A 17,398-nucleotide genomic window follows, 5' to 3' on the forward strand; every position below is an offset into this window, starting at 1 on the left:
TGGATTTATCCTGTATGGGACTCTCCGTGTTTCCTGGACTTGATTGACTATTTCCATTCCCATATTAGGGAAGTTTTCAACTGTAATCTCTTCCAATATTTTCTCAGTCCCTGTCTTTTTCTCTCCTTCCTCTGGGACACCTATAATTTGAATGTTGGTGTGTTTCATGTTGTCCCAGAGGTCTCTGAGATGGTCCTCAATTCTTTTCATTCTTTTTTCTTTATTCTGCTGTGCAGTAGTTATTTCCACTATTTTATCTTCCAGGTCACTTATCCGTTCTTCTGCCTCAGTTATTCTGCTATTGATTCCTTCTAGAGAATTTTTAATTTCATTTATTTCGTTGTTCATCATTGTTTGCTCTTTAGTTCTTCTAGGTCCTTGTTAAATGTTTCTTGTATTTTCTCTATTCTATTTCCAAGATTTTGCATCATCTTTACTATCATTACTCTGAATTCTTTTTCAGGTAGACTGCCTATTTCTTCTTCATGTGTTTGGTCTGGTGGGTTTTTACCTTGCTCCTTCATCTGCTGTGTATTTCTCTGCCTTCTCATTTTGCTTAACTTACTGTGTTTGGGGTCTCCTTTTCACAGGCTGCAGGTTCGTTGTTCCCATTGTTTTTGGTGTGTGCCCCCAGTGGGTAAGGTTGGTTCAGTGGGTTGTGTAGGCTTCCTGGTGGAGGGGACTGGTGCCTGAGTTCTGGTGGATGAGGCTGGATCTTGTCTTTCTGGTGGGCAGGACTGCATCCGGTGGTGTGTTTTGGGGTGTCTGTGAACTTATTATGATTTTAGGCAGCCTCTCTGCTAATGGGCAGGGTTGTGTCCCTGTCTTGCTAGTTGTTTGGCATAGGGTGTCCAGCACTGTAGCTTGCTGGACGTTGAGTGGAGCTGGGTTGTAGCGTTGAGATGGAGATCTCTGAGAGAGCTTTCGCCGTTTGATATTACGTGGGGCCGGGAGGTCTTTGGTGGACCAGTGTCCTGAACTCGGCTCTTACCCCCTCAGAGGCTCAGGCCTGATGCCTGGCTGGAGCACCAAGACTCTGTCAGCCACCAGCTCAGAAGAAAAGGGAGGGAAAAAAGAAAGAAAGAGAAAAGTAAAATAAAATAAAATAAAGTTATTAAAATAAACAATTAAAAAATTTTAAAAAATTATTAAAAATGAAAAATTATAAAAGTAATAAAAAAAGAAAGAGAGAGCAACCGAACCAAAAAACAAGTCCACCAATGATAACAAGAGCTAAAAACTATACTTAAAAAAAAACAGCGGGGTTGGGGGTCACGGTGTGATGAATTGGGTGATTGGGATTGACATGTATACACTGATGTGTATAAAATGGATGACTAATAAGAACCTGCTGTATAAGAAATAAATTAAAAAAAAATACATTATGGAAATAGATAAGTATAAGCAAAAGAGCTTTAATCTTGGGATTATATTATAACCTGTCATCACACAGCATTTTGTTAAGGCACAAGACTTCCAAGAAGTGTTATCAGAGATAAATAATACCAGAGACTCAACCTTGTTAAGCAGCATTTGTTTCTACATCAAATGACGGGACAGACTTATGTCATCTTCCTTGTCAAATGCTGTATTTACTTTTACAATGTTCCAACTTCGTTACTGAAAGATCCTGTACCCATTTTCTTCTTGGGGAATGAATAACTATAAAATAATAATTTGTTTAAGTCTTAGAAGTGTTATAAATAATAATTTCAATGATCTGTAAAAAAAAACCCCCAAAAACAAAAAAACTGACAGAACCCTAGGACAAATGGTAAAAGCAAAGGTATACAGACAAAATCACACAAAGAAGCATACACATACATACTCACAAAAGGAGAAAAAGGAAAAATATATATATATATAAAAAAAAGGAAGAGAGCAACCAAATCAGTAAACAAATCTACCAATGATAATAAGCTCTAAATACTAAACTAAGATAAACATGAAACCAGAAACAAATTAGACGCAGAAAGCAAACCCAAGTCTACAGTTGCTCCCAAAGTCCACCTCCTCAATTTGGGATGATTCGTTGTCTATTCAGGTATTCCACAGATGCAGGGTACATCAAGTTGATTGTGGAGATTTAATCCGCTGCTCCTGAGGCTGCTGGGAGAGATTTCCCTTTCTCTTCTCTGTCCGCACAGCTCCTGGGGTTCAGCTTTGGATTTGGCCCCGCCTCTGTGTGTAGGTCGCCTGAGGGCGTCTGTTCTTTGCTCAGACAGGACGGGGTTAAAGGAGCAGCTGATTCGGGGGCTCTGGCTCACTCAGGCCGGGGGGAGGGAGGGGTACGGAATGCGGGGTGAGCCTGCGGCAGCAGAGGCCAGCATGACATTGCAACAGCCTGAGGCGCGCTGTGTGTACTCGCAGGAAAGTTGTCCCTGGATCACGGGACCGTGGCAGTGGCGGGCTGCACAGGCTCCCGGGAGGGGCGGTGTGGAGAGTGACCTGTGCTCGCACACAGGCTTCTTGGTGGCGGCAGCAGCAGCCTTAGCGTCTCATGCCCGTCTCTGCGGCCCGTGCTGATAGACGCGGCTCGCGCCCGTCTCTGGAGCTCGTTTAGGCGGCGCTCTGAATCCCTTCTCCTCGCGCACCCCGAAACAATGGTCTCTTGCCTCTTAGGCAGGTCCAGACTTTTTCTCGGACTCCCTCCTGGCTAGCTGTGGCGACTAGCCCCCTTCCGGCTGTGTTCACGCAGCCAACCCCAGTCCTCTCCCTGGGATCTGACCTCCGAAGCCCGAGCCTCAGCTCCCAGCCCCCGCCCACCCCGGCGGGTGAGCAGACAAGCCTCTCGGGCTGGTGAATGCTGGTCGGCACCGATCCTCTGTGCGGGAATCTCTCCACTTTGCCCTCCGCACCCCTGTGGCTGCGCTCTCCTCCGTGGCTCCGAAGCTCCCCCATACGCCACCTGCAGTCTCCGCCCACTAAGGGGTTTCCTAGTGTGTGGAAACCTTTCCTCCTCCACGGCTCCCTCCCACTGGTACAGGTCCCGTCCCTATTCTTTTGTCTCTGTTTTTTCTTTTTTCTTTTGCCCTACCCAGGTACGTGGGGAGTTTCTTGCCTTTTGGGAGGTCTGAGGTCTTCTGCCAGCATTCAGTAGGTGTTCTGTAGGAGTTGTTCCACATGTAGATGTATTTCTGCTGTATTTGTGGGGAGGAAGGCGATCTCCACGTCTTCCTCCTCCGCCATCTTGAAGCTATCTCGCTTTCTATGTCTTTATGTGAGGATTCCAAACAAGCTGCCCCACACTTAAAACCGCCCTCAGTCGTGCAGGACACCAGGGGCCCCTGAGCGGCGGCCGGGGCGGTTGCTGCACCCACACGAGCCAGGTCCTGGCACCGGCGATCCCAGTCAGGCAGTGCAAGCCTCGCCCTGCTAACCCCTTTGCCCTGTGTTTGCCACGTGTCCCTTCTTTAGGACCCACCCCACCCTGTCCAACTTTAATGGGCTTCACCAAGAATGAGGAATGTTTTCAAAAGTAGCACATTCCATTTCTTTTTATTGTGGTGAAATACACAGAAGACAAAATCTACCATTAGTGGCAGTTAGTGCATTCATAATGTCATGCAACCACCACCTCTATCTGTTCCAAAATATTTCCATCACCCCAAAGAAGCAATCACTCCAGTTTCTTCCTTCCCCCAGCCCTCTCCCCACCTGGCCACCACTAAGCTGCTTTCTATCTCTGCAGACTACCAATCTGGATATTTCATATAAATGGAGTTATGCAGTATGGTCTTCTGTGTCTGGCTTTTCTCGCTTAGCATAATGTATTCATGGTCATACATGTTGCAGCAGGTATCAGTACTTCCTTCCTTTTTATGGCTGAATAATAGTCCATTGTACGAATGTACCACATTTTGCTTATCTATTCATGCATCAGTGGACATCTGGGGTTGTTTTCCGCTTTTGGTTACTGTGAATAGTGCTGCTATGAACATTCATGTACAAGTTTTTGTTTGAACACCTGTTTTCAATACTTTAGGTATTTATACCTAGGAGTAGAATCACTGGGTCATATAGTAATTTTATGTTTAACTTATTGAGGACCCACCAAACTGTTTTCTGCATACTCCCTTTTTGCTGGCAGCAGTCACAAAAACAAAGGTCCAACTTCCATCAGACATAGCCCTTTCTCACTTAAACCTTCCGAGTGAACCTCCAATACGATCTGAGAGCAAAGTCTCATCTTGGTACTTCCTGCCCCAACATTTAAGGAAAATAAAAATGCACTTTAAAAAGCAGCCATAATTTTAGTGATCTGGTATTCTGTGATTACTATTGTTCATCTTAAAGACTCAAATGGCAATCACCTTTGCCTTTACTCAACATTGTACTATGCTCCTGGCACTAATATTTTATACAGATCATCACAGTAATATTTAATTAATCTTATAAGGGATGCTGCCATGATTTTCTCTCCATTTTTGTAATTTAAGCCATAAGACTAAAAAAAAAGCCAAACTGCTCTAAGGTATTGAGGTAACTATGCAGAATTCTGAAACATGAAATGCTAAACAGTTTTACAAGACATAATTCCATTAAAGTCACCCAGTCAAGTAATGGTGAATCAAAACTTCATCTTAAAGGTCTGAATCTTGGGGTATTTTCTTACATATCGAATTGTTAAAGTGTAAGCAATGTCTTTCAAACAAACTAAAAAAATTAGTTTCAATGTAAACAAGGGCTCAAGAGTCTAAGCCTTGGGCCCTGAGGCTTACAAGAAAATCTGGTTGAGCCTAAATTAAACCAAGCAGCAATTTTAATGACAGTTAGATAGCACCCTGTATCATCTCCTTCAATTTGATATTCAACAAATAAAATGTGTTTCACTTTGTCTAATCAGAAGCCAGGCACACCTGCTCACATCCTACATTCCCTCAGGTTTTCTGTTACTTGTGGGCCTAAGCTGCCCATACAGAGCAGAACACCCTGCCTTCCCATAACTTACGTCCTAGCCTGGCATAGTGCTGGACTCCTGTGTTGCCAGACTGCAGCGAGTAGTAGAGACAGCTGGTAGAATATGTGTCAGAGGAAGGAGAAATGGAAAGATAGATCAAATGGAGCCAGTACAAATGTCTTACCAGATTTTGCTATCAGCCTAACTATAGCTCAAAACCATTTACAGAGCTCTTCAATCTCACTGGAGAACAAAGCCGTTACATATGGCCATGTTGGCTGGGTACTGCCCACCTCCAGGGAGAACATTTATAGACTTATGGTATAAATTGTGTCCCCTGGAGTTGTGTGACATGGTGGCCTCGCCAGAGAAGCCAAGGGACTCCAGAGAAAAAAGAAAAAAAGAGGTCACCACAGACTATAAGAAAATCATCTACCCCAGCCTGGGTCACAACCTGTTTGCAATTGGGAGGCAGTGTGGTTTAGTGGGGAAAATGTGAGCTTCCAAATTACACAGACCTGGATTAAAATTGCAGCCCCACAAATGCTCTAATAAATGGGAACTTTGGTAAATTTTGAACTTTTCTGAGGCTCTGTTCCTTATCTGTGAAATTGGACAAGACCACCTGCTTCACAGAATTCTATGTTACCGCAGGAGCCAGGATGATCCTGTGAAAACGTTAAGTCAGATCATATCATGCCTCTGTTCAAAAGCCTCTGAGGGCTTGCCATCTCTCCTGAAGTTGCACCCAAAAGCCTCATGACAGCCTACCAGGCCCGACATGATGCGTCCCCTCTTCTGTTCTCTCTCTCAGACCTCGTCCCCTCTCTTTCTCTCTGCACCCACCATACTGCACTCCTTGTTCTTCCTCAAACAAGGCAGGCACATTTCCAACTTCAGGGTCTTTGCACCTGCTCTTCCCTCTATCTGGAATGCTCTTCCCCAAGACAGTTAACACAGTTTGGTCCTTCACTTCCTGTAGGGCATCGTCATCTGTTTGGGTGTCATCTTCTCCATGAGGCCTGCTCTAACCATCCTTTTCAAAAGTGTGACCCCTCCCCCTATAAGCCTGGCATTCCCTAACCCCTTCTCTGCTCTCTTTTCCTCAGTGGCATTCATCATACGCCAACCTAGTATATCATTTATTTTCTTATTCTGTATATCGTCTTTATTCCCCTGCTAGAACGTAAGCTCCACAGAGGGCAGGGCTATTTGTCTATTTTGTTCATTGCTGAATCCCCAACACATTCAATAGCCCCTGACACATAGTAAGCACTCTGTAATAAATAGTTTTCTGAATAAATGAAAAATGAGGGTTAAGTTTGCAAGGTATGAAAAGCATTTAGCTTTCTATAGTGCCTGGAACTGTATGAATGCTCAATAAATAATAGCAATTTTTATTCTCATCGTCCCAAAATGAAGATAGTTTCATGTTGTATTAAACTAGATGAGTTACTTCCTTTAAGCAAGTTTATCTTGGAAAAATGTGAAATGTCTCTGATGAGTGAAATCATGGAATTTATCACAGAATGTAAAAGGAAGATGGTACACTTGTTTTAAATAGTCAAATTCAGGATTTAAGTCTGAAGTGATAAAGTAATAAGCTCCAGGTGTGCCTTCCTTTATATAATGGATAGATTTGAGATGCTGCACAAATGCTTAATTCTTAGAATTCAAATTAGATGCCCCCTTTCACTCTCTATTACATATAAAGATACTCTATCTTCATTTTGGTCATTTTTAATTGGCAATGGCACCTAACCCCTTAGCTTTAAATTCCTCTAATATCTGTCAAGTTGTTAACAACAAGCAAGCACACTGAACTCTGAAATAAGTTCTTTGGAAACTAAAGAATCTTTTAACAGTATAATAATTACTGCCAAATTTCTCTGCTTTGTAAATTGATTTTTTGATGTATTCTCTCAAAGAGAAGTACATCTGCATTGAAAATCATTGAGCTTGTTTTCTTATTCCAAATAAATGTAAGCAGCTTCTAGTTTTCTCTCTATTACTGCTCTAATCTTCATTTCACATGAAATATTATGGCTTTTCCTGTTTTGACATGTAGTGGAATGTACATGGTAATTTTGATTTATTTAGTTTGAAATCCAGTATGTCTTGGTGCACTCAACTTTGGGGTTAAGTGTAGCCAAACAAAATGAGATATTCTCATGCAGTTAACAGTAATTGCTGTATATTAGCAATATTCTTCATAGGGGTACAATTTTAGAAACCCTTTAAAACGCTCATCTATAATTCTTCTACAATGTGGTACAATATGCATTTAAGCAAGCGAAGACAACAGTGAGGTTTCTTTTGTTTTTTGTTTTTTAAATCATGTCAAGATTTTTGCAAGATTTTTGCATCCAGCAAGTGGACCCGGGATGATGGTGCTTAACTTGCATGTGGGCAGAAAAGAATGAATATGCATTTCATTTACAAGCAAAGTGATTTGTTTTCTACCACCTTCCTTTTCATTAACACCCATCCTGTGTTCAGGGATTATTTGTCTCCAAGCAAACCTCACTTGTTTGGCTTTTTGTTTTTAACTCTTTCTCACTGGTGGCCAGATGTGATGTTTTAGAGGCCATGCTAAGCCCTGTGACAACTGTGGTTTCTTATATGGAGGGTGACCTCATATAAGCCCACAGGTTATTTACTGGTCACACAATCGGCTGAACACAAGACCAGATCTGTGCCCTCCGGTACTTAAAATCAACTTCATAATTTAAGACTTACTCATGTCAAAACATATCAAACAAAATATAATCAGATTCTTAATTGTTTCTGAGCACACACTTTAAAATATAAAATTTATTGGCTTTACTCCATTGTAAAAGGAACACATTTCTAAATATAGAGAATTTGGATAATACATAAAAGCAGGAAAAAAACCCATACACACTCCCACCATCCAAATATAACCAAGTAATCATTCTGGTATACCTCCTCACAGTCTCTTGTCTATGCATGGGTATCTACTTGTCTTTTTTTCTTAATAGTTGAGAACATATTCTATAGTCTGCTTTTTTCCTTTAACTAATACATTTCTTATCATCACACATTCTTCTGAAACCAAAATGCTAATCCATTCTTCTATTATTGGATATTTTGTGGGCTTTTCTCAAATTTTTATATAAATAATGTCATAATGTACATATTTACACATAAACATTTGTTTGTATTTAAAATTATTTCTGTTACTGTCCCAGAAGTACAATTAGGTGGGCAAAAGAAAAGGACATTTTAAAGGATCTTGATACATGGTGTTAAATTGCTTTTACCCTCCCACCAGCAACAAGAAAGAGGCCACAGAAATAGATACTATCATTTTTAAAAGTGTTTCCTAATTCATCAGGTAAAAATGATGTCTCATTTTAATCAACAGTGATTTGATTACTAATAAACTTGAACATCTCTTATTTGCTTGGAAATTATATTTCTTCTATAGTGTTCTGTCTGCACATGTCCCTTACCTATGCATTCATTTAGTCATTCATTCATTCATTCAACAAACACTAAATGAGTACTTAGTCCATGTCAGGCCACATCAACTGATGGAAAATAAGAGAATGGACTAGATTTGACTCCCAGCCCTCCAAGCCTGCACCCTACAGTTAATCACAGACCAAGAGGAAGGCCAAGTCAACAAAGTAGAAAAAGGGCTATAATAAAGATATGTCCAGCTCAGAAAAAGTACCCCTCACCCAGCCTGGCATGTATACACATCAAGGGGGAAATCTAGGAATGCTCAACAGTCGAGGTGTCAATAGAGCAGACAGACCCTGCAGATGAAGGACAATTTGCTAGTCAGAAAAGTAGGGTGGGGAGGGGAAGGAGGTTGGGAGGAATGGGAGAAAACCATATTCTCAAAGATACAAGGAGAGCAAGAGGATGGTACATCTTAGGAGCTGTACAAAGTACTAATAACAGGAGCTACCATTTATCACGTGCTTAGTGTATGGCAGACAGCGATCTAACTGCTTCACATGTATTAACTCATTTAACCTCACAACAACCCTTTAAGTAGGAACTTGGACTATCCCCATTTTACAGATGAAGAACTAAGGCCCAGAGAGCTCTAGCAAATTGCCCAAGGGCACACGGCTAGTACGTGGTGGAGCCAAGATTTGAACCCAGACGGTCAGGATTCTTAGGATGACTAGAACATAGGGAAATGAAGCAAGAGATAAGTTAGAGAGTTGGCAGGTAGGGCCCAATCATGAAAGGCACACATGGGGCATCTGGGTTTTCTTCCACAGGTGAAGGGAATCTCTTGAAGGATGTCAAGCAAGCGAGCACTATGAACAGAGAGTTGGACGTCAGGGCACTCAGGAAGCAATGTGAGTGTAGGCACACCAGTAAGGGCTGCTGGGGCAGAGGAAACAGGGCAAGAGGGTGAGCTGAGAGGCATCAACTGGGGTTGGATGTGCTTGGCTGAGGATGGGTCCCAGTCTCTTTCTTGTTCAGTGTCTGGGAAACAGGGCCATCATGGAAGCTAGCTTTGGACAGCAGAGGGGACGCCTTTTCTACTGAAGTGAGAAGGGAGGAATGCGAAGCTGTGGATGCAGGGGCATGGGGGAGGTTTGTATCTCGGGACCTCTATATTCTCTGTTAACCTGGAGATGAGGTTTTCTGCCACCCATTGTGGAGAATGGGCAAAGGCATAACTATGCCTTGACCCATCCTTAACTGCTTCTTCATCCCTAACTGCCCACTGATCCATCAACTATCCAGTCTGTCATCTATGCCTTCGATTTCTTGGTCCCTATTGATCCTTTCTCTTCAGCTTATAGACATGTTCATGTCTCTCCCAACTTAAAACAACAGCAAAACCTAGCCGCTGATCTTCTGGCCAGCTAAGTCATCCTGGTGGCATCCATCAGCCTGGCAGGACCAGTCTCCCACAGCAGCCTTGTGAAGCAAGGAGCCACAGCAGTGGTGTTGGACAGTGGTCTGACCCTCCTTGGACAAAGTCACCCTCCTGGGGTTCCTGGACAACTAAGGGGGAAGGGGAAGGGAAGAGGCCTCAGGAGGAATATATTGATCATTTCTCAAGAGGAATTCCTGATAATATGGCCCATGGGAGCTCAAGGAATTAAACAGGAAAGTAAAAGCGAGATGATCATATGCCAACCTCAAGAAGACAGAATGTGTCATAATGGCTGCAGGGGCCATCAGGGAGTTCACATTTATGGTCAAGACTTCTCCTAGGACTTTTTTTTCCCCCTGTCTTCTGGTTTTGTTTTCAGTTTTTTATGTACTGTTGCCATTACCTTCTATTGCTACTTGTCTTTTGCCATCAAGACTACACTAGGTTTGTTCTTAGATTCTGCAATTTTTTTTTCTAAAAAGGAACACTATGCCTTATGCTTGTCTTTGTTTCCTAATAATAGGTTTTAAAATAATAAAATATGTCATCAAATTCAAAAAATATAAAAAGTTATATAATGATCTCCTCACCACCTCAAGCTCCAGTCCCACTCCCCAGAATTCTTTTTTCACTCAGCTTTGTTGGCAGATAAATGACAAAATTATATATATTTAAGTACAACGTGATGATTTGATATACATATACATTGTGAAATGATTATTAGATTCTGCAATTCTATTTGGAATTTTATCTTGGTTAAGTTGAAATTTCCCTAAAATATTTTAAACTTATAACTACCTGATTTTCAAAGGTAAGCATGAAATATGATTTTACTCTCAAGATCAAATATGAAGAATTCAGCCCTTAGTTTCCCAACTCTCTTTATTTGGCTATTTTATCTGTGGTACAAACCATGTCATCTTCCTTTTCAATTTTTCTAACAATATTCACTTCTTGAAATAATGTTTTATCCTTGAATTTAGCTGTATAACCGTGTGTGTGTGTGTGTGTGTGTGTGTGTGTGCGTGTGTGTGTGAAACCTGTCTTAGTGTTCAATGCTGGTCCAGTCTTTCAAGATAAGATGTCCTCCTTGAGTTCTTAATTTTGATTTTCTCTTCATGTTCTGGAGTAGTTTATGAAAGTAATAGGTTACTTTGAGTAATGTATCAAAGAAACTATATCATAGTCCATTTTCTTGAAGATTTAAAAACATTTCTATTGTCTCCATGTACGAAAAACAACTTGTCCCCATTTTGCTTACTCTCAAAGCACTGAAGATTTGATCCATTTTCTCCTTGCGTTACCTGAAGCCACATCTTTGTGGTTTTTAGGTCACTGGTTCTGCTGGTGGTGGTGGTGTTTTCAAGCTTTATTTTGCATGTATGTTTTGCTTTGATGCTCCTTATAAGATTCTTTCCTCATACATGACCTTTAAATTTTTACCAAGGTGTATCTGGTGATCCCTTTTCACATATTTTGCTTGGAACAGAGTGAAATCTCTCAATTTCCAGACGTATTTTTTTTTCACTTAGAAAAGGATTTTTCTTTAAAAATTATCATTGATTATTACCGTAGTTCCACTTGTTCAGTTCCCTCTCTACCTCCATTTCCGCTCTCTTCTTTCTCAACATTTTAATCTCTTTCTTGTTTTGCTCTGTTTGAGAGTGTTTCTAAAGATAGTTCTCTGGTTTACTACTGAGTTTTCTGCAGTGTCCAGTCTCCTATTAGTGCCTTCTGTTTAATTTTTAATTCAGAAAATATGTGTTTTGTACATTTTAATACAACTCTTTCCCTATTTTGGTCTGTTTGCTTCTCAAAATGGTCTGCTCTTGCTGAGACCATCATACATCTGGTTGTGACCATTAACTAGGTTCTAAAAACAAATAAACAAAAACCAATTTTTCATACAATCAATCACTTTCGGAATCTGCATGGAACCTCCTACACTGCATGGTTTAGTTTCTCTCTGTTTGTGCAACCTTACAAAGAGGTTTATAGAGCAGTCTGGGCATTGGTGTGGGGCTGCACTTAACCAAATTCCATAGGATCTGTCACAGATGGGGCGTATGTGTATCTGTGGGGGGTGGGCGTTAAGGAAGGGAGGGATCCAATCATGGCCATCCTCAATAAATGTGCCCAAGTCAACATGAAAGACAGAGGGAGAGACAAGCTTTTGATTTGGAGACCAAGAAGCCAAATTTGGGGTGGGGTGTTGGTAGGGAAAAAAAGATTAAGTAGCAGAGAAAAGGCTGGGAGCCTTGTCCCAGTACCCCAACCACTGATAGAGGGACTAGAAAAGAGCCTCTCCATGCTTGGTGTCCCCAGAATTGTGCAGTCCACAATCTGTACAACCCTTACAGTGGCCCTTCCCTAGGACCACTTAATGACATAGAAGCCCCAAGATAGACTATTTGGCTTACGCTCAATTGACAGATCGTCATTAAGGCAACTGGGTCTCCTATGCCAGGAAATAAATCAGAAAAGGAAGAAATATAAGTCCATTGATGAATACAATGATTTACTTCCTTATCAGAATCTGAAGTAGGAAAATTTCTTACATTTTACTGTCATGTCCTATTTTTTTTATTTGTTTTAGTCTTCTATGAAGAATTCTGAGCTTGGGAGAGGGCAGCACTGAAATGAGAATTAAATCACTTATCTGAATCAGAAGTCATAGACACAACCTAGGCAATCGACTGGACTACACTCTGACAGTGGCTGGAACTATTAAACTTTACAATGTCAGTGAGAAATCATTTTCAGTCCAGATAATATAATGAGAACTTGTTCCTGGCTCCTTGTTCTAAACACCCTGTGCTTAAATTATGTAATGAATCCTAGTGTGTAACCACAGAACATCAGACCTAAAAATAGCAGTTTTAAAAGCAATTCAGAAATCCATAAGCTGATACCTCATCTATAAAGCATAAATGGCTCTAAATAAAAAATAAAGTAAATATGCTCATCTATTAAGAGTGTGGCATTTCTATAAAAAATAAAGGGAAAATGAGCAGGAATGAATTAAGATAAAACGAAATAGGGAAGCTGGTTGTCAGTCACAAACCTAACTTCCCTGCCAGTTCAGAAGCCATGTTCTCCACTCTGGGCAGGAGGGAGATTCTCTAGCAAGTGCTGGAGCACAGTCCCTCCTAAGCCAGACAATGGTCACTCCCAGGGTCAAGTTTGCCCAGAGCTGACTTGCAGCAACAGTGACTAGTCACGGTCACAGTGACTTCAGGCCTAAGCCTCCTGCAGGCCTAATTAACCCACATGGTGGCAGCAGGTACAACCAGAACAGGGAAGGGCCTCACACCCAGAGAAAACTCAAATTCAAAAAGATACACCCACCCCAATGTTCATAGCAGCACTATTTACGATAGCCAAGACATGGAAGCAACCTAAATGTCCATGGACAGATGAATGGATAAAGAAGATGTGGTACATATATAGAGTATTACTCAGCCATAAAAAAGAATGAAATAATGCCATTTGCAGCAACATGGATGGACCTGGACATTATCAGACCAAGTGAAGTTAAGTCAGACAGAGAAAGACAAATATCATATAATATCGCTTATATGTGGAATCTAAAAACAGAAAACAAATGAACTTATGTACAAAATAGAAATAGACCCACAAACATAGAAAACAAGCGTATGGTTACCAAAGGGGAAGGAGGGGAGGGATAAATTAGGAGTTTGGGATTAACATATACACACTTCTATACATAAAAAAGGTAATCAACAAGGACTTAATGTAATACTCCAATATAAAATAAAAATTAAAGAAAAATAAATTTCACACTGTCAGGAACATCTTCCCTGATCATGACACCAAAAAGAGCCTAACCCTCCCCTCACTCCTGCACTCTATCCCCTGCCCTTTTTCCTCACAACACTCAGCTTTAGCTGACCTATTATATATTTTTGTCTATTATCTGCCTGCCTCCACTAGAATGTAAGCCCCACGAGGGCAGCCATTCCTGTCAGTTTAAGTCACAGCTTGTACCCTCAGTGCCTAGAACAGGTCCCGGCGCACAGTAGGTGCTCCACAATGTCTGTCCAAAGCGTGACTGTGTAGAACACTTGAAGTGGTGCCTCTGACATGGCAGACGTTCATAAACGGTTGCTGAATGAATCCATCAATGAATCAATGCATGAAGGCATGAATGAGGAGGTGAACCCCATCCCATCTTGGGTCCTAGAGCTGCCCTCTCCCCCATCCCACCCCCAGAAGACCTGGGAGCCAGCCATCGGCACAACCACAGGAACTTTATTTACAAACACAAGGCTGGGGCCGGAGGCGGGTGGGAAGGTGGACAGTGGCAAGGTTGGAAGTCTCCTACTTCTGCTCCCGCCTCCAGACGATGACCATGCCGCTAGCGTCGCTGGAAGACAGCAGGCTCTCATCGCAGTTGAAGCTGACATCCAGCACGGGCGCGCTGTGGCCCTGCAGCTTGTTGACGGCGGCCTTGGCTGCCCGCTCCACGTCAAAGAAATGCACGCACATGTCCTCGCTACCCGTCACTGCCCAGATGAGAGAAGACCATCAGGAGGTGCTGCAGGAGGCAGCGGGGTGCCCTGTGTGTGAAGTCTCTGAGGCGTCTGAGGTGTTGAGGGATTTATGTCCAAGGTGTGAGGTCCCGGGGCTGGGGGCTCTGGGGTGGACCAACCCTAGATGCAAGGTCACCTAGCTGTTTTGGCTCTGCGTCCAGAGTGTGAGGTCTCTGAGCTCTTTGTTGGCAGCGGGGAGGGGTCTGTGTCTTAGGCTGTGAGGTTTCTGGGCTGTTTGGGGGTCTGTGTTCAAGGTGTGAGGTTGCTGGGGCGTGAGAGTTCTTGAGGCCCAGGAAGTCAGGGCATTAGGATGTCGTGATAGCTGAGCCAGGTCAGCACCAGCCCTGGTCCCTGCCTCTCCCTGGCCATCCAGACACCCCGAGCCCATGGGACTCACCCACACAGGCCCCCTGGCGGAAGGACATGAGGGGGCAGAAAATGCTGCGCACGGGGTGCGAGCTCTGCTCAATGGGGAAGCTTCTCTTCAGCTACAGGGTCCCCTCGTTGTCCACCACCCTGAGAGGAGGAAGAGAGTGGGTCAGGGGGCAGCCTCAGCCTCAGAGGGGGATGAACGGTGGGCCAGTCTTGGGCTCTGTATTAGGATTCCTTCTGCTAAGCAATGGGCTTACTGTTGCTTTATGCTCGTGGTCTCTTATTTGGTGCTGACCTCTAGGAAGGTCAGAGCCAGCCTATGGCTGACCTCTGGTAAATGCCCATGACTTCAGAGTCTGTAAATACACTCTGTGTGTCAACTCCACCCTGCATCCACAGTTCGTTCCTATATTTATTTTTTTTCTCTCACTTTTATTATTTGTATATCCATCTTGTGTTATAGAATTGTTTGCATCTTAGTAACTCAACTTAATCCCATTTCTGAAACAAGGCAAAATAGAAATAAGTATAAAACCACATATAATAGAAGAAAAACTGAGGGGGTATATGCCCAGGAAGTTTTTTTAATCCCACCCCAACTGTGCTCCTTCCAGAAGAGAGCCATCCAGAAAGCGTAAAGTCAAGAAAGAAAATTTCAATGAGAGCAAAGATCTCAAGGTTTGTACAGACAGCTGCTGGACCATCCGGAAGCATACACATGCCTTCTAGAACCAGAAAGTATAAGTTCCATGTGGCCAGTGGTGAGGGGACGTGAATGGAATGAATGTAACTGGGCATTTACGGGCTTGGTGTTTAACATATATTAACTCATTTTATCCCCTCAGTCATCTCCTGAATTATTCTCATTTCACAGATGAAGACCATAAGGCATTAGAGAGGCACAATGAGGAGTCAAACTTACCTAGTTTTATTCTAAATCTTAGAACTCATGATGAAACTGCTAGACTGCCTGGTGCAAATCCCAGCTCTGCAACTTAGTATGTGATCTTGGGTAGCTTCCTTAAGCTCTCTGTGCCTCAGTTTCCTCATCTACAAAATGGGTATAAGAATAGTATGTACTTTTTAGGATTGCTGTGAGGATTAAGTGAGTTAATATATAGAAAGCATTTAGTACAGCACCTGTCATGGGGTAAGTAGCATGTAAGTATTAGCTCTTTTATTTTTATTGAAGTGTAGCTGATTTACAATATTATATTAGTTTCAGTTGTACAACAGAGTGATTAAATGTTACTATAGATTATCCTTCATTTAAAGTTATTACAAAATAATGGGTATATTTTCTTGTGCAGGACAATATATCCTTGTTGCTTATTTATTTTATACATACTAGTTTGTGTCTTTTAATCCCATACCCTTATCTCCTCCCGCCTCCCTCTCCCCACTGGTAACCGCTAGTTTCTTCTCTGTATCTGAGAGTCTGTTTCTGCTTTTTTACATACATTCCATTGTTTTATTTTTTATATTCCACACATAAGTGACAGCATAGAGTATTTGTTTTTCTCTATCTGACTTATTTCACTAAGTGTAATACCCTCTAGGTCCACCCACATTGTCACAAATGGCAGAATTTCCTTCTTTTTATAGCTGAGTAATATTCCATTGTATATCTATACCACATCTTCTTTAACCATTTATTTATTAGTTCTAATAGTTTTTGGGTGGAGACTTTAGGATTTTCTATATGTAGTATCATGTCATATGCAAATAGTGACAGTTTTACTTTTTACCTTCCAATTTTGATGCCTTTTATTTCTCTTCCTTGTCTGATTACTGTGGTTAGTACTTCCAATACTATTTTAAATAGAAGTGGCAAGAGTGTGCATCCTTGTCTTGTTCCTGACTTTAGAGGAAAAGCTTTCAGTTTTTCACCATTGAGTATGGTGTTAGCTGTGGGTTTGTCATAAATGGCTTTTATTATGTTGAGACACGTTCTCTCTAAACCAACTTTGATGAGAGTTTTTATCATGAATGGATGTTGAATTTTGTCAAATGCTTTTTCTGCATCTATTGAGATTATCATGTAATTTTTAATCCTTCCTTTTAGTAATGTGGTGTATCACACTGATTGATTTGCAAATAATTGAACCATTTTTGCATCCCTGGAATAAATCTCACTTGATCATGGTGTATGATCCTTTTTATATACTGTTGAATTCCATTTGCTAATATTTTGTTGAGGAATTTTGCATCTATATTCATCAGAGATGTTGGCGTGTGATTTTTTTTTGTAGTGTCTTTGTCTGGTTTTGGTATCCGGGTAATGGTGGCCTCATACAATGAATTTAGGAGTATTCTATCCTCTTCAATTTTTTGTAATAGTTTAAGAACAGGTATTAGCTCTTGTTTACGTGTTCGGTAGAATTCCCCTGTGAAGCTGTCTAGTCCCGGACTTTTATTTGCTGGGAGTTTTTATTATTAAAAATTCAATTTCACTACTAGTGTTCGGTCTGTTCAGATTGTCTATTTGTTCCTGATTCAGTCTTGGAAGGTTGTATGTTTCTAGAAATTTGTCCATTTCTTCTAGGTTGTCCAATTTGTTGGCATATAACTGTTCATAGTATTCTTTTATGATTTTTTGTATCTCTGTGGTATTGGTTGTTATTTCTCCTCTTTCATTTCTTATCTTTTTATTTGGATCCTCTCTCTTTTCTTGAGGATTCTGGTTAAAGGTTTATTAAT

General features: G+C 41.5%; 1 protein-coding gene and 1 pseudogene across 1 annotated transcript in view; both read right to left on the reverse strand.

Annotated features, from left to right (window-relative positions):
* Positions 1 to 17,398, reverse strand: part of EFHC2 (EF-hand domain containing 2) — a 158,975-nt gene that overhangs the window by 39,055 nt on the left and 102,522 nt on the right.
* On the reverse strand, positions 14,034 to 15,043 carry LOC133082629 (WD repeat-containing protein 13-like; annotated as a pseudogene).

The sequence above is a fragment of the Eubalaena glacialis genome, chromosome X (genome assembly GCF_028564815.1).
Source record: "Eubalaena glacialis isolate mEubGla1 chromosome X, mEubGla1.1.hap2.+ XY, whole genome shotgun sequence".
Taxonomy (NCBI): Eukaryota; Metazoa; Chordata; class Mammalia; order Artiodactyla; family Balaenidae; genus Eubalaena; species Eubalaena glacialis.